Source organism: Mus caroli, unplaced genomic scaffold, assembly GCF_978045245.1.
Source record: "Mus caroli unplaced genomic scaffold, Mus_caroli_1 scaffold_12, whole genome shotgun sequence".
NCBI lineage: Eukaryota > Metazoa > Chordata > Mammalia > Rodentia > Muridae > Mus > Mus caroli.
In genome coordinates, this window is record NW_028227267.1 from 60,610,569 (window position 1) to 60,634,921 (window position 24,353).

Sequence of the window (24,353 nt, forward strand, 5' to 3'; positions counted from 1 at the left end):
TCCTCTGTATGGCCTGTTTTGTCCCCATCAGCTGGAAGTCATTTTTCCCTAGCTATATTGCCACTGATTTTGTGCCATGTGTACAAACATCTGTGCTGCACGGTGAATGTGAACACATGTATGACCCCTTTCCTGCAAGCCAGCTCCAGGAGAGAAGACTCCATATCAGAGTTACCTCTGTGTCTAGGGTGTGTGATAGATAGTCCATCAGGAAGGAAATAAGAAGGAAACAAAGGGACAAAGGAAGAAGCCAGAGCCTGTGTCCTTTCCGCTAACTTTTATGTTTCTGGAGTTGGTGAAAACAAGCTGAGCTTGCTTCCACAGACCATTAACATTTCCATACCCACGCTCAGCCTGCTAATAAAAGCATGTGCAGGATTCTGAAAGGCCCTATAAGAAAGATTTTATATCCTGGTTTTAGCATCCCTGGCATCTGTGGCATCTAAAACCGGAGAAGGCGATTCCTCTGAGGTATCGTTAGCTTTCTATGTGCCTTCAAAGCCACAGCGACAATGTGCTGGACTCTGCAAAGGATGCTAGTTTCCTTTCCAGCTGCTAACACACACACACACACACACACACACACACACACACACATTAGCAACCACTGGAATTGTCATTTGCTTTGTATGCCTTCAAAGGTACCATGAGAGCCACAGCCCTATGCTATTATTGGGGCTGCCCACTTCCTGGTGTGATATCAAAAGAGCCCTCCGAAGTCTCTCTGTGTGCACAGTTCCATGTGAGTGTGGAGGGAGGCAAATATTATTTTTCTGGTGAAATGCTTCATCTGCAAAGCCAACCCAATTTTTATCTCATAGTTTCCTGGTGAAGAAAGGTCTAGGGGACAATAATCCGAACAGTAACGGCCCTTATTTTATCCACACTGATAGAAACAGAACAGTGCCTGTGGCACCCTCAAATCTGAAATACTATTCATACATGGTGGAATTTAACATATCAAGAATTTCATGGTAGAGATCAAGATTCCGTCCCTACTTCCATTTAGTCAAATTCCATCAGCCAAAGTTGAGGCTTTCAAGGCGCCCTGAACAGTAGTTACCTGTTATGGTGGAATTCAGGCAGTTTCTAACTCAAGCAGCCTCTAAGGCAAAGCATTCCCCTATACCATGAATGGTAAGGATTTCTTACCTGGGCCTTCACCAGGACAACAATCTGATGGGCACACGGGTGGGGATGTCCCACACACTGCCAAATGTTTACCACCCCTGATAAGGCCGGCAATGCAGCTCAGTCATTGTGATCATATGAAGTACATCTTGTGTGCCCTGCCCCCACCCATCTCCCCTGTCATTCTCAGGAGCTGTCAATACTGCCAGCATATTGATGGGTAGGAGCTTACACAAGCACACACAGTCTAAGATCCATTTTACCACAACATATTACATGCCATGTGTTATAGATAGGCATATTGTATTGCTAGAGGGAGAAAAGGGAAATTAAGGATACGGAGCTGGTGTTGGCTGAATGCTGACTCCATGCAAGCCAGATACACAGCTTCAGTAGATGAGGTCTAAAGATGGACTCAACTACTTACATAGAATGCCGGCTCCCTGGTCCTTTGCTCTGTCAGCCTCCCATGGCTAGGATGGAGGACTGAACTTAAGGGGTCTTGTTTAGATGAAGGGGTAGACATAACACTGCCATTAGCAGCACCTCTACACTTCTGATCTGCACCATCAAAGCCAATGGGATCGGGTTCTCTGTTCATCCCAGGCTTCTTGGCACTGTCTTTTTCCTTTTCTCCTCGGGGTCCTTCTTTTCTCACTTTTAAACTTGTTTTCTCACTTTTTATTAATTCTTTGTGATCTTATCATGTATTTTGATCATATTTACCTTCCTTCCCCATTCCTCTTTTTTCATAACCCATCTAGTCCAGCTTGTGTGCCTCTCACTAGAGTATCCATCCTTAAAGGAACCGGACTCTCCCTCTACCAGCAGCTATCAATTGGCAATAGCTGAGGAGCTATTGGCAACCGCTCTCCGTGCTGGATCCTGTATCTTCACATCTGTTAACTGCCTGAACATGGGCTGTGGGACAAGACTAGTTGATGAGCACTGGCTCAATGAAAAAACAAGTAAACTTGTTTTTCAAATCATTTCTTCACCGTATTTATTTTATACATGCAACACTTCATTCAACTTTCTCACAACCCTAGGAAATATACATGTATTTAATTCTCACTTTTAAGGTCAAGTACATTTTCCAAATCTTTTTTATTATGGGACCTATGTCTACACACATCTCTACCTGTAGGACACAGCACTACATCATTCCCAGGAAAGATTGTGAGAATAAGAACCCTGATGTCAAGGCGACCTGTGATAGATGGTATCTTAGCTCCAGCAGTCAACTTGACAGAGCTCAAAGTCGCTGGCAGGAGGAAACCTCAGGTAAGGAATTGTCTCCCTTGGTTGGCCTGTGGGCATGCCTGTCTTTATTGTCAATTCTTATATGATGGTCCAGGCCACTGTGGGTGGTGCCAACCCTAGGCATCTGGGCCTAGGACATGGAAGAAAGCAGGCTGAAAGGGCCATGGAAACCTCACCAGTAAGCCGAGTTCCTCTCCCATCTCAGCTTCTGTTCCTGCCTCTAAGTTCTCATCTGAGTTCCTGCCCTGACTTCTCTCAGTGATGGGCTCTGTAAGTGTAAGACAAATAAATCCTTTCCTCTGCCAAGCTACTTTTGGTTATAGTGTTTATTATAACAACAAAAATCAAAGCCGAAGAGGGGAGAAGCCGAAGAAAACTTATGTCAGGTTGCCAGTGAAGAGTCAGTGCCTGGAGTAGAGCGCTTCCCATGTAAGCATAAGGACTCGACTTTGGAACCCTAGAATCCATATAAAGCCAGCTGCAGCCCTGGGCCTCTGTCATCCCAGCACCCCTCCAGCAAAATCTGAGACAGAGACAGGAAAACTCCAGAAGCTCGAGGGCCAGCTAACCTATTAGCTTATTTACCACAGTGGTGAACAAGAGATGTTTCCTAAGAAGACAGGAGTCCCACTCCTGCAGAAAGTCAATGTACAGTATAATTAACATAACAGGCTTTGAACGCCACTCACTCTTGCATGTCCGTTGCATAATAAGCATGTACTGAGCTTCTGTAGGTTGAATGGCATGAGAAAGAAGAGTCAAACAACTAAGACCTTTACTGCAGGCAGAGAGGAGCCAGGTGCAGCATGGCAACCCTTCTCCTGTGGGGAAATCTGCGGAACCAAAGCTCAAAGGTTCCACCTCAGGAGAATAGGATAACATGAGTGGTTTGAGTCTGGCAGTCAAAATATGGGATATGCAGTGATGTCGTTTGACCTTGAATCTACATATGCTAATGTTTAGTCCTGCTGGAATTTTCAGAAGAAATTTTTAAGGTCTCTGAGAACCATCTGGCAAGAGGGAGCACAGGTCTTCTGTCCTCCTCTCCCTGAGGCAAACCATGGTCCACAGACAGGCCCATGGCACGCTGTGGTTCAGGAGGAACTCCCCTTCAGAGCCCTGAGCAGGTGGTACATAATCCCATGCAAGACAAAAAAAAAAAAAAAAAGAATTCCACATCTGGCCAACCTTCTAGAATCTCTAAGAAAAATATCCCAAGTTTAGTAGGACTTAAACACCCATATATCATAAAGATTTAAAAACTAGGTTTCCATTCTAGATTTCTTTACCTGTATGTACTCAAAGTCTGGCATTTTAAAATTACTGATCCCTCCTACTTAACTACAGACTTTTGAATTTTAATCAAGCTAGCTGTAATAACCTAATTCTTTTTTTAATCAATTTAAAAAAGTGCCTGAATGCCAGTATCAAAAATTAATTGATTGTGTTTGATGTTAAAAAAAAAAAAGAAGAAGAAGGTTTCAGGAAATGTGACACATTTGGGGTCCCTCTAAAGTTACCAGAGGATATGGGTAAAATTAGGGTCCCTTCAGGTTTCTTAGTTTTATTAGTAAACAAATTTAAGAATAGATTCCAACAGAAGCTCAGGACAACTTTGTTAGGGTTTAAAAGAGAAAGAACTCTAAGCCTAGCAAGCTATAAACCCCAGCCCCAAGGAGAAGCATGAGAGAGGAAAAAATGCCATGCCAGTCATTAAATTGGCTTAGAGGTCAGACACATGATGGACAAACAAACACATGGTAGATAGGGGGTATGATGATTTATATATATATGGTTGGCCCAGGGAGTGGCACTATTAGAAGGTGTGGCCCTGTTGGAGTAGGTGTGTCACTGTGGGCATGGACTTTAAGACCCTCATCCTAGCTGCCTGGAAGCCAGTCTTCCACTAGCCGCCTTAGGATGAAGATGTAGAACTCTGAGCCCCTCCTGTACCATGTCTACTTGGATGCTGCCATGTTCTCTCCTTGATGATAGTGGACTGAACCTCTGAACCTGTAAGCCAGCCCCAATTAAATGTTGTCCTTATAAGAGTTGCCTTGGCCATGGTATCTGTTCACAGCAGTAAAACCCTAAGACAAGGAGCTTTAGAGAAAGAATAAGGAAGTCCAAAATGTTAGCAAAGCCCAAAATGTTAGGGAAAGCATGTTTAGAACAGATACAGAAAGAAGAAAGGGGTGAAAAAAATCACACTTTTCTGAACAATTTGATTTTCTAATCAGGCAGACTTACGAAGCAGCGTAGTTGCAGCCCCATAAGCCACTGGCTGCACTTGGGATGGGAGTCTGGGCAAGGAAAAGCACAGTATCTCAGTAAAGGATCTTCCACCCATCTTGTTAGCATGGCTTAAGGGGAACCTGCCTTCCTTTTTTTGTTTTTTGTTTTTTGTTTTGGTTTTTTTGAGACAGTTTCTCAGTGTAGTCCCAGCTGTCTTGGAACTCACTCTGTAGACCAGGCTGGCCTCAAACTCAGAAATTCGCCTGCCTCTGCCTCCCAAGTTCTGGGCCTAAAGGCCTGCACCACCACGCCTGGCGTGGAACCTGCCTTCCTAAGGCAGTCCTTAGCAAAGTGATTGACCACAGGGCCAATCGGTAATGTTCGGTCTCCAGCCAGGGAAGGCTTTTTCTGCTCTAACAAGAACTCTGGAAATCCCCAATTCCTACCCACTAACATCTTTTTACTGTACCTGAGACACTCTACTCTGGACACAACTGCTCTTGAGAAACAAAACAGACCATTAAAATGACTACTAAACACAAACATGACCTCTAAACCATTCACGGTTCAAAATGGAGTTACTTAAATGAACGGTCTAGAAATCATTCATTCCTCCACGCCATCAAAACGTTTTCCTGGCTGTGCTGGCTCCCTGTCAGAGTCTCCCCAGGCCTAACCTTGTGCCCTGAGCCCTTGGAGGAATGAACGACATCACTGTTTCAAGGTTTCCATGATGAGAGGACAGACAGCTTCTAACAGTCTGTTGTAGTGCACTGATATCACATAGTCAGGTTTGCTAACAGTCTGTTGTAGGGCACTGATATCACAGTGAAAGCCATCTCTACACCCACACCAATAATCAACAGAGGCCCTGATCCATGCTCTGTCCCTGTAGGCATCCCAAGTCTAACCACAAACAGTAGTATGCAGGACATGGAGGCCAGAAAGTCTCCCGGTAATCAAGACATGCCTCAAAGGAAGCTCCAGCCTTCCATGCTCCCTGAAACAATCTGCCACAATTACTGGACTCATCTGGAAAATCTGGAAGGCTAGGCCAGTCTACTGGGGTCACTCATGACTGACAAGAGCGGCAAGTGCTTCAGCATAAAGAGGGAAGAAGCGAATTGCATCAGGGCCTCTTGTTGAACTGTATGCTTTCCTTTCCTCTCACAATTTAATATCTCTATTTAATGACAAAATGAATTATCCTCCAAAATAGCAAATGTTCACTACCTTTCTAAATAATAAAATACATTTTCCCAGCACACAAACTGATCGCTTTACTCTTACGCCAGAACGGATGTGAAATTACATGTCATGAATTATTCATGTCACTCAATTTAATTCAATTATTTTTACTGAATTTCATATCTAATCCATAAAAAAAAATACTTAACTCAACCACCCCCAAAATCATGCCTGCATTCTTGAATAATAGATTTCTTGCAAAATTTCAAGGAAGATAAGTGGCTATCTGGTTGGAAATGGCAAGGCAGATCACAATCACAATGATGAAAATAATTTTAACTATTTAGCCATACCTCCTGTTCTATTTACCGACTGATGTCTCATGGAAGATAGCCTATTTAATATCAAACTAGAATCAGAACAGCAGGGAGAGAGTCTCAGATCCAATTACAGCACCACAGCCATTTAGCTCTTCTTCAGAATTCCTACCTAGAGCAGGCAAGTGGCCAGAACGTGGCAGCGCCACACCCAACAAAAAGCTCAAGCTGGGATTTGCTGAAAAAGATTCTCTGAATGGCCCAGGAAAAGCCATCTTTCCCCTCTCCCTAGACATAAGCCCTTTGCAGCTCACACCACCATATGCCCTTGCTTCTCTGCCTTCTCTTACCACTTTCCCCCCTGGAAATATTGACACTTGCTCTGATGGTCTTCCACTTGTCTCCTGATCTGCCTGTCCACCCCAAATCCTGGCATCACTTGGGGCCATCTCACCTGTCCACAAAGTTCCTCTACATCTTTGAATCCCCTTTGTTTCCACTCATAGCTACCTCCAAATATGAACCCCTCTACCCATGCAGCCCCAGGACCAACAGGCCATTATTTGCCGCTGCCTTGCACGGTCATTCCCAACACACCCATTCTCTGCAGCATCACACTTCCATTGCCGTGGCCCTACTCCATTCTCTGGGTATGCTTGCCTTTCCAGCCAGAGCACAATTCAATCTCTGTCTTTTTCACAGGCCAGAGATTAGCTTGCTTGCTTGTTTACTTGCTTGCCTGCCTGTCTCTTTGGGGACAGGGTCTCATGTACCTCAGCCTGCCTGTACTTCCCAAGGGTTGAGATTACAGATGTGCACCACTGCACCCAGTTTATCAAGTGCTGGGGATGGAGCCTAGAGCTTCATGCTTACTAGGCAAGCACTCTACCAACTGAGCCATGTGCCGTCCCAAGTCATCTAGCTTTGTACTTCCTTTATGCCATAAGTTCCCAAGGACCTGCTCCCTACCACATGGCTCCCACAGAGTGGATTGTTCCGACAGAGCAGGCTGCAGGTTCCACTGAGCCCTGGTCTCTTTCCCTTTGACTTCTGCCTTTTGTCATCTTTCCTTACCAGCTTCAGAAAGCTGTCTCAACTCCTTGAGGGACCTGTGTGCTTGATAGATACTTTAATTTTTTATTTATTTATGTAAGAGTCTTGCCTGCATACCTTGTTTATTAACACCTGTAGCATGCCGGATAACACCCTTAGCTCTTTCAGCATTACTATGGTAATGCACAGAGTATTCTCTTTAGAATGGTGCCATTCCTCTGTGATAGTCACAATCCCACTTTTCTGGTAGATTCATATCTGCAGTGGCCAAAGGCACAACTCCAAGAGTTGGAGTTGAAACTCAGAGATCCTCAAGTAGTTTAAGAATATGTTATGGGGGTAAAATGGTCCCTACAGACTTATATTTTAAAATTTGGCACGGCAGCTAGTGGTGGTATTTTGAGAGATCATGGAACCTTTAGGAAGTGGGCCTGGGGAAGGTGTATGCTTTGAGATTTATAACCATCCTTATTTCCAGTCCCGTCTCTGCTTCCTGATCCATAGAGGTGTAGGCAAGCAGACCTACAATCTCCCACCACTGTGAGGCCACCATATCTTCCCTGCTGTGGCAGACTGTGTTCCCTCAAACTAAATCAAAATAAATCTTCACTCCCTTATGATGCAACCACATCCACCCTCACCAGATCCCTGGACTGTTCTGAGCATCTGCCTCTTCTTCCACCCCAATCTACAGAACACAGCTTGAGGATGCCACAGCCATGGGCTCCTGCAATGGCAGGTATAGACTCCAGCCTCAGGCAGATCTGTGCTCCATGGAGTCCCTCTCCAGGCTCCAACAAGCCCCCTCTCCACCTCCTCTTTCTCAAACCTTTATATGCCTCAGGATCTCACGCCATCATCTCACTCCTACCTTGCAGAAAAAGCTAGGAACCACCCACCATCACTGGCTGCATCCATGCCAGAGCCTCATGGCACCCATACCATCTCAGTGGCATTTTTTAAGTTACTAGCTTTCACAGAGTTCTAAAATCCTGAGCATGCTGAGTGCAAACAAAAGCTTCCATCTCTGTGTGTGGTATGTATTAGTCCACGTCTCCAATCCATCAGTCTCTTCCAATTAGTAGAGCAAGCACTCACCTCAACAATGAGAACCCCACAGCATGCTTAGTTGGCTCTAGTAATTGTGCCCTTCAGTAGGGGAATCCTGCCATGGCCAAATGCATGCAGGGCAATCTGCAAGAATCCATTTTTAACCAATCTCTCAGCTGTCCAGTCTCCTAACAGTGTCTCCCATTGGCCAACATACTAGAGCCAGAGAGCCAGAAAGCCCTTTGGGGTATATGTAGCCCATCCAAGCCCATCCAAGGACAGAGCAGGTCTAGAAAACCGAATGGAGAGTAACTTTCAGAAGAATTGATTAAGCCAAAACCGATCCCCAGAAATACTGGAGGCTCTAGAGGATGAGGAAACACTGAATTTGCCATCTGTGGCCACACTTCCATTCTTATAACTGCTCTCTCCTGTTCCTTTTCTTGCCTAGGGTAGTAGAACTGATACTAGCTGCTGCGGGCTCTGCCCACCCCCATTGGTTTCTCTTGACCCTGACCATACCTTTGTAGGCAGTGCTAAACTGCAGTCATTTACCCTGAATGTACTTCTCTGATCCCAGCCTGCCCCAGGAGCTTCGAGTAGTGTAGAAACAATCCAAAACTTCATTGTCCCCAGCATGCTACCCAAGTCATAATTCTGGAGCATATCCTTCCAACCACGTTGCCTCTTCTGCAGAAAGGCTCAGCTTCACTGACCATCTGGAACTTTCCAAGAACTGAGCACTCAAGATTTTTTTTTTTTTTTTTTTTTTGTCTGGCACAACATCTCTGAACAGTTCTCTCTCCAAGATGAGGGTTGAGTGTGAATCACCGTTGGGACCCACATACTGATCAGAAAATCAAATACACAAGCAGTGCCTTACCCTAATTGCTTCTCCATCTAAACGCACCCCACACTTGAGTCATTCAACCCACACTACCAGCAGAAAATTAATGCAATGAGACCTCTGTCACTTCCTCCAGATGCTACGGAATGTGACCAACAAAAACACAAATGGCAGGCCCTGCTGTGTCCTGTCATCTTGTTCAACAAGACTCTTTTCTTTCCACAAAGGCCTGTTCATATTTTATTATAAAGATCTGAATTTTATGGACAAATTATATATCACTATTAGAATATGCCAGAAATAATACCCCAGATAATGGGTCACCATGGAGCTAATAGCTTCAGTTCTCCAAAGTGATCTTATGCAGATATAACTCTGCCCTATAAGGAGGCAGAATTGTAGTCTATATAGATGTCCAAAACACTAAAATGTGACCTCTGATCCCACATGCTTAGAGGAGGTTTCCAAAGTCCTGGGAACAGAGGTATTTCCTCTTGAGCTGTGGTTTTCAATCTTCCTAATGCTGTGACCCTTTAACACCTCATGTTGTGGTGACCTCAACCATAAAGTGATTTGCATTGCTACTTCATAACTGTAATTTTGCTACTGTTATGAATAATAATATAAATATCTGTGTTTTCCAATGGCCTTACGCAACCCCTGTGAAAGGATTGTTTGACCCCAAAGGGGTCACAACATACAGGTTGAGAAACACTGTTTTAGAGTCTCCAAAAACTGCTTTAAGTATGGCTATAGACTATAGAGGTCAGGTCAAAAATTGCAAATTGAGGACTATGTCTAAGGTGATGTACTGGGGTACAGGGAAGCAGTGGGAAATGAGGGCATCAAGATGGCTGCAGCTTGGCTGTGGAAAATTTCAGAGACTATGATGAAGTATTTGGACATTATTGTAATGTCATGGGACCTCACAGAAATCCCTTGAGTGAAGACATGGCTAGACCCACAGTACTTCCTCAGTGGACTCATGAATGACATGACCTCTGTTATGTGTATCACTCAAGGACTACTCTTCAGATAGAGTTTTTGCCTCCTTCTATCGGTTCCTGTGCATGGCACAGGGCTAATACTTAGTTAATGAGTGCTGAATACCTGGCAAAGAGTGTTTATTACTTAGTCTTTTCTATAATGAGGGACATATCTCCACAACTGAATATCCCCACCAAGGCTATCCAAGCAATGAAAAAAGAACCATCACCCAGAACAAGAATGTAGACCCATAAAATCCACAATGTATGCCAAAGTTCTGAGGTTCTGCACCCCATCACCATCAGCCTGAGAGGATAGAGAAGCAGAAATAAAACAGTGGGGACTTTCTCTAAAATTGATACCTTTAAAAAAAAAAAAATAAAATAAAATTGATACCTTTGACTCAGCATCCTCATCGTTCTTGATGGATGAAAATTAACATCTTAGAGTGATGAAAGATTTAGTATTTACACTCTGCCCTGCCAAAGCTATGCTTTGGGAGTTCATGTCAATTCTAGAGATTCAAACTCAGGTCCTTATACTTGTGTAGCATGTGATTTTACCCACTGACCCATCTCTCTAAGCCCTGTATCTTACAATCAAAACAAAAGTTTCATTAGAATAGACCCAGTCTTCCTTGTTTCAACCCCATCTTCAAACAACATATTAATGAACTAATGTAGAGAAACAGAGTATGAGCCTCAGTCAAGATAGCATGATGCCACTGGCCAGGAGCTCAAATATGTCTCTGAAATATATGAATATATGTGTGATGTAGTCAGACTCGGCTTCCTGCCTGAGAGCCCTAGAGTAAAAAATACAGGCTCTTGAGAAGGAGAAACATTTGCCCCACTAAGGGTGAACATGTTCTCCTTGCTCTAATGCCCTAGTTAGGTTTCTATTGCTATGGTGAAACTCCATGACCAAATCAAGTTGGGGAGGAAAGAGTTTATTTGGCCTTCACTTTGACAAAACAGTCCATCATTGAAGGAAGTCAGAACAAGAACTCAAGCAGTGCTAGAACTCAGAGGCAGGAGCTGCTTACTGGCTTGCTTCCCGTGGCTTTGCTCAGCCTGCTCTCTTAGAGAATCTAGGACCATCAGCCCAAGGATGCACCACCTACCTAGGACTGGGCCCTTCCACATTAATCACTAATTAAGAAAATGCCCTACAGCCAGATCTTATGGAAGTGTTTTCTCAATTGAGGTTCCCTCCTCTCAGATGACTCTAGCTTGTGTCAAGTTGACATAAAACTAGCCAGCACTGATAACTCTATAGATGTTGAAGCTGGGACTTGATTCGAGCGTACTAACTTTTTACTTGCTCCTGGTGTGAAACTCCAAGCTAGCAAAGACTACGTTGGCAATGGTTTTGGATTGCAGGGTAATGCCTAAACACTTCCCTGAGAGTTCCACTGTCGAAGAAGAAGAAGAAGAAGAAGAAGAAGAAGAAGAAGAAGAAGAAGAAGAAGAAGAAGAAGAAGAAGAAGAAGAAGAAGAAGAAGAAGAAGAAGAAGAAGTAGTGAATGACTTCACCTCTTCACCTCCTCACTGAAATTCCTCATCACACAAACAGAATTACCAAACTGTTCTTTCAGAGGCCACATAATGTAGTTTCCGATGCATACGTCTGGATGTCAACCATGTGCCTTAACACTAAGAAAGCATGGATGTTCTTAGCAAGCCCATGCTCCAAATACTATTCAAGTCACATTGAAATTAAGCACTAGGAAGGAAAGTGTTAACACTGACTTTGCCTGTGCTATCCAAAGCTGCCTCTGCCTCTGCCAAAGTACTTACTTTAAAGGCAGTCGCTACATTCACTTCATCTCCTGGCCTTAATTTAGGTTCTGCTATGCTCGACAATTTCAATGCCAAGAGGAAGAGACTGAGTGAGAAAGGGACATACTGGTCTGAACCTGGAGAGCTGATCTAATTGAACTGAAAAAAAAAAAAATTAAAACCCTCCTCCATCTGCTCAGCACACCTGCTGATGGAGCACAACCACAGGTAGGGAGGAAATCCATCAGAGACCAGTTATAAATAGACTTTTATTTCATCTGCTAAGAGCTTGGCAGCCGAGGTGGGAGGGCTGCCTACGCGCTGGCAGCCGGGAGAAAGCACTGTGCTGCTTTTATGCTTCAGTGGAAGGATCGGAGAGAAAGAGAACTGAAAAACAATGAAATCTAAAGTGGGATGAAATAAAATGGGACCAAAACCCCAGGGCTGATGTGGCCACCAACCAGCCTGCAGTTTAAGACTGTCAGACATTGTGGTGAAAGATGGGGAGACCTGACGACAGATCATGCCCCTCGTAGGAATCAGGTGGAGACAGACAGGCTCACCCATCACTTCTAGAACAAAATTGGCAAACAACAGCCATCTTTTAGTTATTTATAAGATGAAAAAAGAAAAAGGGGCATGGCTCTGGGTTTGGTCTTTGCACTGCCCTGCCACTAGCTGACATACTATATAGCATTTGATGGCTGGTGCTCATGTGTCCATGCAGAAGAAATGGGCATGTCAGTGGGCCATCCTGGCACAGGCATTTGGGTTCCTCGTTTCTGGTAAATGAGAAACAGTCATTCTTCACATCCTGCTGCCTCTAGAATGGGCTTCACAGCCAGGCCAGCAAACAGCAGTTAAATTGGGGGCTCACCTTTAAGGGAGCACATGAGAGGGTCTGCTGGACACAATGGCTGTCCAAGGTGGGCCTCATGTAGTATTTGGACCCAGAAACTCAAGGGCAAAATGTCAGCAGTTCTATCTCTAAATGAGGCCCTAGAGAAAGAGGTGAGGGAGAAAGGGGAGGGGGTATATTTATCTCACTTGCAGAAGTATAGGTTCTCAGAAACCTCCCTCATCCCCAAGAACATTAAGGATATCATCAAGAAGATAATGACCCACTATTCTGTCCCCACCAAGGACAACAAGAGAAATGGGATTGACTGTGTCAAGGGAGAACTGGGTTAAATGGAAGAGCTTCCTGGCAGCAAAGGTTATTAAACACTGGGAAGGGAAAGCAGTGGAGATTAGGGGTGTTCCCGGGAGGTCTTTCCAAAAAAGCAAAATAGCTTGCCAACTACCTGAGGTCACTTAGGTGCTATCTGCCAGCTCCTGTACCCTTGATCTGGGAACTAACTCACCGCCTGGCCCAGCCAAGGGACAGCTACTGCCATTCTTTCATAATGAACTCTCAGAAGGAGAATAAGAGCTAAGAAAATGACAAAAGCACTCATGGAGCTAAAACTCATTTTTCCTTATTTAAATGGTACATTGGGATTTTGTTTTCTTTCTTTTTCTCCTTCTCCTCCTCCTCTTCCTCCTCCTCCTTTATATATTTCCAGAAACGACCAAACTGCATCCTCACAGATCTGTTCTTCTAAAGCATTAACAGGAACACGGGTGGGAGACGGTGTGGGGACGTTCTGAGCTGACAGTGCAGCCAGGCTCTGCTGTGCACCTCCACGCCAAGCACTGCTCATCTCCGGGAGCTGTGGTTCGGAATGCAGAGTCTCATGCATCCAGCCACGAAAAGACCAACCCAAAAACCTCTTTACCATATAATTCTAAAGGTTTTTTTAAACATTGTGTTTTTAATTGTGTGTACTTGTGTGTGTTGTGTATATTGTACACAGGAATGCAAGTGCTCATGGAGGCCAGAGAATGCATAAGGCCCCATGGAGGTAAAGGTATGAGTGATATGGGTGCTGGGAATAGAACTCAGGTCTTCCAGAAAGGCAGAACCTACCTTTAATTGCTGAACCATCTCCCAGCCTCTATTTTTTTTAAAAGCTCTTTGCATGTATGGGTGCAAGCATGAGTGAGTGTGTGTGTGGGGGGGGGGGAACACTGAGTATAGAACTATAAAGACTACAAAGATGGCTCAGTGGTGTGTAAACATATACACACAAGCATTCAGAGAGATATATTTACACACAAAAAGATATATTCATGATGACCTCTTATTTTCAAAGTCCATGTTATCTAAACTCTATGAGTATCTATTGTCCGTTTATTTAAAAAAAGAGACAAGCTAGAGAGTGAACAGACCTATGACCCAGGCCCTTCTTCCTCTGCTGCCATAACAACATACCAGGCAAACTTGTCTGTCCTCCACTCCGCTGAGAGCTTAGTTGAGTTGGGCTGCTGTGTGTGCTGTCTCATCCTTTACCCCTGAGGAACTCATATAGGATGAGGATAGATTGACTTACTGATTGGATGAATGGATAGATAATCTAGGATTTACCAAAGAATACATGTTCCCTAGTGTAGGGGATACAAAAAGAAGAGGAGGAGGAGGAAGAAGAGGTAGAATAGAAAAGAAGACAAGGAAGAGAAGAAGAGTAGGGGTAAGAAGTAGAAGCTAAAACAGCAATAGCAGCAACATCCTGGGTTGGGGAGATTGCTCAGTTGGGGCAGAGTGCTTATCTTGTGTCTTACTTAGGGTTTTATTGCTGTGAACAGACACTGTGACCAAGGCAACTCTTATAAAAGATAACATTGAATTGGGGCTGGCTTACAGTTTCAAAAGTTCAATCCATTATCATCATGGCAGGAAGCATGGCAGCCTGGGGCAGACATGGTGCTGGAGAAGGAACTGAGAGTTCTATATCTTGATCTGAAGATACCCAGGAGACAAGAATTCCATACTGGGCAGACTTTGAGCACTAGGAGACCTCAAAGCTCAGCTCCACAAGGACAGACTTCTTCCAACAAAGGCTACACCTAGTTCAACAAGGCCACACCTACTAAGAGTGCCATGAGCGAAGCATTCAAACACTAGAGTCTGTAGGGACCAAACCTATTCAAACTACCATACCTTGTAGGCATGAAGATCTAAGTTTGATCTAGAACCACTTAAAGGAAACAAACAAAACAACAAAAAAGACAGGTATAGTGGTGGACATTTATACTCCATGTGCTTATTAGACAGAGACCTGTGGATTTCTTGGGTTCACTGGTCAGCCAGACTAGCCTACTTGGTGAGTTCCGGCCAGTGAAAGACTGTTTTAAAAACAACCCAAAGCATGTACAAAAGCATGAGGAAAAGACACCTAAGGTGGTCCTTTGGCCTCCATACACACGTGCACAAACTCACATGTGCACCTACACACATACACACACACACTCACTCACTCATTCACTCACAGGAGCACCTGCATACACACAGCACATTACTCTCCAACTGAGCCCCTTCCAGAGTGAACAAGCGCTAAAAAGACAGCAAGAGCAATGGAGTTAGAGACAGAAGGCTGGATCTGCCCACTGACCTTGCCACTAAAGACTCTACTTTGCACTCTACTTCTCTGGGCTGCAATTTTCTTACCTGCTGGGGTTGAGGGGGTCAGGGAGTAGTACAACTACTACTACTGCTCTCTGTAGCTTAGATAACATGAAAATGGCAGAGGAGAGATGGACAAAGATGCTAACTTGGGAGAAGAATTCAGCAAGTGTAGGAAAAAGACGACCCTTCCCAGTTCCCACCTTTCTACAGCTTATTCACAGAATTGAGTAGGGCTCAGGTTCAAGATGGCCAGTGGCCAGTGAGCACCAAGAGGGGTGGGGGAGCCAGGCTACTCCCCTGGGGAGGGCAATTCTGCCAGATCCAGCCTAGAAGGCAGGCCCAGCAAGCTTGGTTTGGCAAGTCCAGACTCCCACTGTTATTAATTCCCAGTGAGAACTTTATTGATGACTGCAGCTAACAATCTTGCTTCCAGGATCCCTGATGAATGGTAAAGAAACTGTCCGTTCTCCCAAAGTTGTTGGGAGTTTTTTTGTTGTTGTTTTGGTTTGGTTTGGTTTGGTTTAGTTTGGTTTGGTTTGGTTTGGTTTTTGTTTTTTCGAGACAGGGTTTCTCTGTGTAGCCTTGGCTGTCCTGGAACTCACTTTGTAGACCAAAGGTTTTTTTTGTTGTTGTTGTTTTTTTGTTTTTTTTTAAAGGCTCATAAACAGATTTCTGTAGTAATCAGCAAGCACACAGAGGGCAGTGCCCAGTGCAACCCATCCACTGCCCAGCCCCTCTCCTCTGAAGCTGTGTCCCTTTGTTTTGCAAAGTGATTTGGGAGATTAAGAGGGTTTTGTTTGGGTGGGAGGGCGACACCCTGGGTGAGTAAGTGCTACTTGATTGCACAACAAAAGACGTGCTGGAGATTCAGCCACAACTCAGCCCCACTGGCCCCAACAGTTTGCTCTTCTCAATTAATTTATTTTGTTAGAAGAACTAAGAGAGGAAGGGAAAAGCCCTGGCTGCACAGAGAACATTCACTCCGGTGAAACGGCTGTGATCAAAGCAAAAGGACATTCCTTCTCAGGGCAGGGAGCTCCTGTTTGGGGAGCTGCAGGTGGCCTGGGGCGTCATTTGCAGCATCAGTGTGTCAGCTAACAAAACAACCTCTCAGGAGCCCTGGGCTCAGTGGTTGACTCCAGGAAAGCAGGAATCTGTCCAATGTGTCAACAAATTGAGTCTATGTGGAAAATTCAAAACTATCACCTTGCTATTAAGAGGATACAAACCTGGCACGTTGGAAACAATGAGAGTTAGTCCCTTTTGCTTTCTCTGCCACATCCAAGAACACGGACTACGAGTAGGTGTTATGAGGAAAATTAAAATTGTCTCTGAAAACAGAAAATGTATGGTACGGGCCTGTAATCCTGAACTTGGACATTAGAGGCAGGAGGATCAGGAGTTCAAAACCAGCCTGGTTTGAGGCTATCCTGAGCTACATGAAATCATGGAGAGAGAGAGAGAGAGAGAGAGAGAGAGAGAGAGAGAGAGAGAGAGAAGGAGGAGGAGGAGGAGGAGGAAGAGGAAGAGGAGAAGGAAGAGGAGGAGAAAGAGGAGGAGGAAGAAGGAAGAAGGAAGAAGGAAGGAAAGAAAAAGAAAGAAAAGTGAAATAGAGAACAAAGATTGAGAGAATGCATTCTCAATTCATAATTCATATAATTAAGGACTAGTTTCAAAGCATGCTACAGATGTATAAGAACAAAGCAGCTGAGCAAAAATTATATAAAGGCTAAAGAAAGTTACTCCATCTCACTAAGCAAATAGGCACACAAATAAAAGAGCAAAATCTACTCTGGCCACTGGATTGGTCAAAAGTTATCAAACAGTAGTAGGTGTGGATGGAGATGCAGTGAATGTTCCATCCTCAAGGAGAGCTGCCATAGTGAGGCCCCAAGGGCCTGAATATCCAGCCACCCAAGAGTAGATAGACTGCAATGGACCTATGCTGGTATCACAGATACATCTCCAAAACATCTGACCAGCTGTGCAAGCAAGGATAGGAGGAGCTCAAAACCATTTTAAAGCTAATATACGGGTGTTACACAAAAGTTACATTGTTTATGGCTGTATGTATAGCAAGCACTATAAAGTATCTACCAGAAGGCTGGCCAATTTCAAGACGTTAGTTTACCTCTCAAGTGATTTTACTTCCTAAAAAAATAAAATATCTAAGGGAAATAAATACAGCCATGGATACATCCAGGATAATGGGTAACTGGGTAATTATGCTGTCTTGCTCTCTGTGTTTGAAAGTTTTACCAAATTAGAAATGTTTTAAGCATTTTAAAAAGATATTCATATAACCATAGTGTCTTGGCAGGCAAGACTGAAAAGCATGAGGCATTAGACACATCATCTTTATCCATCATCAGTATGTGCCTGGGGTAGCTAAACTAGATAATTCTCATTTATGCCTGTGTTAGGTCTATCAGCTAAATAGTTTCTAGGCATGTCACTCCATTTAGTATTCTTGCCAACTCTCAGATACAGGTATTAAGACAGGAAACATCAGCCATTAGAGTTAGAGGATTTTTCTCAACATCACTCAGGCAGTTATGGATCCACTGCTGATATTCTGTAAGGGCATTGCCAGGAACAGATGCCCAGAGAGAACTGAAGACCAATAACCTCAAAGACACATATCTCATCTGTAAGGTCTGGTTCTACATGTAAAAGCAGAGCCGACTTAGCAAATTAAGTTTTCTATCAGTGAAGGTCTTACCGCATTCAGTCTGATGCCTCTCATCTGACCAGCCTTTTTAATATACTAGGTGCCTCTAATGATAAGCCATTAGTAAACATCATCTCAGGTCTCGCAATGTGTTAATGAGAAGGGGAACAGAAGACCCATCCAGGTAGGATTTCCCAAAGACTGAGGAGGTAGCTGAATGGATAAAGCATTTGCTCTATGTGGGCCGGAGTTGGTATCCAGAGAAACCACTTAAAAGGCAGGTAGGCAGGTGAGCAGGTGAATGTGGCAGCTTCCCTGTAATCCCAATGTTTGCCAGGCCAAAGCGTGGGATCCCGAAAGCAAGATGGCTAGACTAGCTACAACTCCAGCTTAGGGTTTAGCAAAAGATACTGCCTCAGTAAAGAAAGTGAAAAGCAACCCGGAAGACATCCAACATTGACTTTAGGCCTCAACTCCACATGTATACACATACGTATGCACATCCATTCAAACATGCACCTCCACACTTGAATGTACACCAAACACACAAATTAAAGATTACCAATGACTAAGTGACTTGGTGTTGAAGCTGACTAACACATTAAAAAAGCAGCAGCATAGAAATAAACAGAAAAAAAGAGAAAGAAACAGCTAAAAATTACAAACACACAGGAAACAAACAGAAAAGATGGAATATCTCAGTAAAGAGAGAGTAAATGAAATACAGTAACAAATTCAAACTTGCTGGATAGGTTCAATGGCAAGCAAATGAATATAAGAACCTGAAGATCCAAACAATAGAAAAAGAAAGAAAAATAATCAAAATATTAGGTAGGGGTCTGGGGAGATATCCCAGTGGTTAGGAGTCACGTTGCTTTTGCAAAACACCTGTTCAGTTCCCAGCACCCATGTTGAGTGGCTTACAACTACCTGTAACTCCATGGGGATCCAATTTCATTCACTGCACTCATGGAAACACACACACACACACAAGATTAAACAAATATCAGGTAGGAGTGTAACAAAAGTTCTGACATTCATATCCTAGAAGTACTTGAAGAAATAATGGCTGAAAAATCCCCAACTTCAGAAAAAGACGTAACCTGCATATTCGAGATAAATGAGCCTAGAACAGAATGAACCCAGACAAATAAAGGATAAGATACATCTTAATCAAAGTCCTTGAAAACTAAAGGCAAAAAGAAGATTTTGTAAGTACAAGGCCAAAACAGAGCAGATCTCCATCAGAACCCACAAAGGGTAAAGGGGCACAAGAGGGATGAAAGAAAATGCCAGCCTAGAATTCTATACCCAGCAAAGATATTCTTGGGGGGGCGGGGAATGGCTACACAAGCATGAAGACCTCCATTTGGATCCCCAGCATCCATATAAAAGGCTTGACAGTGGCACATCTGTTACCCAGAGCTATGGGAAGGAGGAATAGAAACAGGTGATTCTGTGGAGCTCACCAGCCAGTCAATCTTATCATTCTATGATTGTTAAAAGAGTCTCTGTCTCAAAATATAAGGTAGTGAACAACTGAAGAAGATACCCAATGTCAACCTCTAGCCTCCACATGCAAACATGTACATACAAAATCACAGTCACACACCTAGACAAACAGAAACATATACTACACACAAACACATGCAGAGAGAGAGAGATCGAGAGAGAGAAATCGAGACGGGGGGAGGGAGAGAGAGAGAGAGAGAGAGAGAGAGAGAGAGAGAGAGAGAAATCCTGGCTGGGCAGCAGTGGTACACACCTTTAATCCCAGCACTTGGGAGGCAGAGGCAGGCGGATTTCTGAGTTCAAGGCCAGCCTGGTCTACAGAGTGAGTTCCAGGACAGCCAGGACTACACAGAAAAACCCATTCTCAAAAAAACAAGAAAGCTGCTACCAGCAGAGCATCCCAAAAAGTTCTCCAAACAGCAGTGGAAGGGATGCTTAAGCCATTACTTGGTGTGACAAATGAACTTTGGCCCAGATAGTCTGGGACAATCTAAATACTATTTTACCAGGGTGGTGCCTGCTGAACATTCCTGAGAAACACAACACTACAAAATCATTTAGAGAGGATGCATCATTGTCATACTTGTACTTATTCCCACACAACGCTAGACAGGCTTCATGAGATCTCAGTCAAGTCCTCCTATCCGACCACTGCCTGTGCTAGGATGTCAAGTTCAAGGTGTGTCATTTCTGCCTTTGCTGCTCCAAACCTCATAATTTTCTATAAGCCATAAAACTGCCTATGAATCCAGCAATGCTGCTCCAAGAGATAATACTCAAAAACCTGGAGATAGGGCCTCAAAGACACATTTGCACATCTGTGTCCATGCAGACCCATTCACAACAGATAAAAGGTAGGGAGCATTCATCGAGAGGTAAACAGAAGGTAGGCACAATGGAATACTATTCAGTCCTCAAAAGGCAAGAAATACTGGCACCTGCTACCTTACAGAGCATGAGACAGTCGCAAAATAAAGAACACTGATTCTACTTACACAAGGGACGAAGGAAGTCAAGATATCAGCAGCAGGTGGCAGAAAAACACAGGGAACATGAAGTCCCTCTTACCAAATACAGAGTTCCAGTTTTGCAAGATGAAAAACTTGGCCATGGGACCACCTATGTACTCAGCACAAAAATAAAGTGATAAATTATATATAGTACATATTTTTATCACTATTAAAAAGTCTAAGTTTAAACAGTAAACCAATATTTCCCCTCTACCCAGTTATACCATGTACTAGATGCTATGCTAAGTGGCCTGTTTATATTCCCTAGTTGTTCTTCCCTACAGCCTTTGCAGGACATACCATGAGCCCTGTTCAGAGATGGAAAACTGGATGTTTGGAACTTAACAAGAACCCCATGCCTAAAGAACAGAGTCAAAACCTCCAGCCAGGCTGTTGAAGCACTGCAGGACATTTTCTCTGTGTGTGTGTGTGTAATGGAAAAGGACGGTTTGCTTCAAAGGAAGACTTCCTCTGAGCATGATGGAGAGGACCATGCTTGGTTCTGGAGAGCAACTTGATCTTTTCAAATGGAAGACAGAAGCTTAGAGAAAAAAAAAAAAAAAAGGTGGGGTGGGGTGGGGAGAGACATGAATGGTGTTGATCCGTAAAAGGGACAGTGGTGCTACCAAGGACCTGAGACCTCCATGGGTCAAGATGCATCACTGGAGTGCCCTGACTGCACATGACTAGACTCTGAGCTGTGGGACCCTTGAAGCAGGAAAAATGCAGGACACTGGGTAGCCAGCTGGAAGGATCAGGACTTTTTTTCCACATAGCTTTTATTTTAATAGTCTACAATGGTGGCCTTGGAGGAGGCCAACATAATCATGATGAATGTGGAGCTAAACTCCAACCCCCTCTAAATTCATAGACAGCAATACATAATCAAGATCAAAAACAAGCAATTTGACTTTTTCTTTTTCAAGCGGGAGGGGCAAAATGAGGTAAGACCCAGGCTCCTCCCTGCCTATCCCTTCAGTGGGATGTCCTAAGTGGCTGTGAATACCCATCCCAGTGCTGTCTCTGCTGATGGAATTAGGAGGAAGCTTTTCCCTACTCTTATCAGGTATGTGTGACCCCGCCCCCACCAGCCCACAGTTAGAATCAATCATGTGTCATATTTCTGGCCAGAGCAGGCTTCTTGGATGTTGGGTGTTAAGCACTTGTGGCTGGTCCTCTGCCCATTGTTATTCCATTAGCCACACCATGGCCACCCTCACAGCCTCCCTTGCTCATCCCTAATGCACGTGATATCTCACTCCTCTTCAGAGCCTACACCTCCACTTTACTTATGCTGCATGACACAGAGGGGAAACTCATTGTTCCATCTGAAGAGCACCCCCCCACTGCAGCTTAGCCAGGCCAGATTGGCCTCTTGGTCCTTGTCCATGGGACAATGGAAAACAAAGCAAACAAAAGAAGAATGTTATAAACATCCACTGTTTGTTCTATGTCAAAGCTGCATCTTTAACAAAGCTTGATGAACCTGCTGTAACACAGCAGGTAGATTCTAATAGGTGAGCAATGGGCCTGACCCTCCCATCTAACTCCCCCAAATGCTTGCCCCACACAGATCTAAGATAACCCAAACCACTGAAGTGCTTTGGCCACTGAAATGTGGCATCCAAAACAGTGGTGAAGGCCATACTTCTACACCTGGGTGGACTGGAGCAAACATCCGTTATTATTTTTTTAGAAGTGTTCTAGAATAAGTATATTGCACAATTAAACACCCTTTAATATATTAAAAATAAACCCCATAACATCGTTGTTCTTTTCTATCCATGCCTTTGGAACTTGATTTTAAATCTATTCTCTCTTCCATTCGCCGATGCCACTTCCTTTCCAGTTACCCAGAATAATTCCATCGGTAAAATATTAGCATACAGAAATGGGTGCTCAGTAAACATTTGTTGAATAAATGAATAAATGAGTGAATAATTATAAAATACTGGACGAGATGCCTCCGAGAGGTTCGCATTTGATTACAGAACAATGTGCTTGGATATTTAGGTGTCTGCACTGAAACGAAACTTAAGAGCGATCATGGGGAGACAGTAAAATATTAGCCTATTTCTATCGTAAAATAAAATACAAATCTAAGTGTGATCAGTATGTGCCTGCGGATGGCTTTGTTTAAAATCAGACCACAGTCTTTACATACATTAACAATTAAACTATTAACGCCATTATGTTACAGAACTAAGTTAATAAACACGGATGTGTTAACTGTCTAAAGGATTAAAAGGAAAGAAGCATATATTAAATTGAATTGTTTTTTAGAAAAACTTTAATCAATACAGTTTCTTAATCAGAGTTGTATGAAAAACTTATTTGAGGGAGTTTTTGATAAACCAGTTAACAGCAAACACAGGAATAGGAAACATTTTCTTTGTTTTAAGATACATAGCAAGTAGGCCAAAGAGAATGTATCGTTAGAAACTTTGTTGAGTAAAGCGACTAATACTTACCAAATCTGAAACAGTTACAATATAAAACACAGTTTTACCAGTACAAAAAAAAAAAAAAAAAACCACTTAGTATTTCCTTAAAAAGTGTATTCTGACATCATCTTCATTTTTTTAACTTGTTTACTTTTATTATTGTTTGATAATAACTGGTCATACAACAGTTTGGATCAAGTTTGTCCCTTTACTGAATTCGCTCCAAAGAAGCTTGGAAATAAACACACAACTAATAATTCTCTTAACTCTAAGGGGGAAAACGGTCTGAAACCAAATAAGCTACATCCTTAGCAGTCCGTAATGGCAAAGGCGGGTGTATTAAGTGGCTGCGAAGCTACAACGGTCAGGGATCTGAGCTCATTCACTGCACCGTCCTTTCACTCCTCGTGGTTTGCAGTGTGGACGTGAATGTTCTGTGATAGACTCTGTGACTGGTCATGTAAGTGCCCCTTTCCTGTGCCATCACTCTGCTGGTGGCTTGGCATCCATTTTAGGAATATTAGCAAGGGGGTAGATAAAAGAGCTTATAAAACAAAGGTCGTCATGTTGTAAACCCACATAAACATTATGGATTTTACTTTATTAAAAGTGTGGGGGGGGGGTTCCTAAAGAGGTGAAAGAAAAGACTTTAGCTTTTAACTTCACACACCTGCATTCATTTTCGTGTTTTAAAATCAAATGTGCGCACTAGATGCCACTTCCAGGATGGCTGATGTGTCTCTATAATTTTATGAGAAACATCCTCAACAATCAATCGTTGAAGGCGCGCATTAACAGGAAACAAGGAACAATTTGTTTTTAATCAAAGGATTACAAATTGATTGGTACAAACTTGAAATGAAAGCATGGGTCTCAGAACATCTTTCAGACTGCCCCCAAATGATCGGCAGTTATGAATACAGCCAATTTTCCAGTATCCTCTCAGTCCACAAAATACAGAGAAAGTGGGGGTTTCAGGGACACGCCATCTAATCCCGCAGCTCCAATACTCCTTTTTAGAAATAGAATGCGTACTGGTAATTAGGGTGGTCCACAAAAACCTATCTCTGCCAGTGAACCTCCCCTATAATAACGCTGATGTTTAAGAGCAAAACTCAAACATGATCCACCACAACCAGGCCTCATACCAAATATTTATTAACAAGAAACTAGGTAGAAAAGCATATATCTAAGTAAAACGCTGGGTAGAATTTAAAAAGAAGATTGACCAATTTTCCACATAAAAAAAAAAAAAAACATTTTGAGAGAGTCAAGATACAGAATCGTTGAATAAAACCTTAGTCAACTCAAAACTGATGAATTTTCTTTCCCTTCCGAGTACTTCCTATACAGCTCGTG

The 24,353-nt window shown here is 43.3% G+C and overlaps 1 protein-coding gene across 2 annotated transcripts in view; it reads right to left on the minus strand.

Moving 5' to 3' along the window:
* The window catches only part of Msra (methionine sulfoxide reductase A), a 324,019-nt gene that overhangs the window by 275,886 nt on the left and 23,780 nt on the right, over window positions 1-24,353 (minus strand). The window lies entirely within an intron of this gene.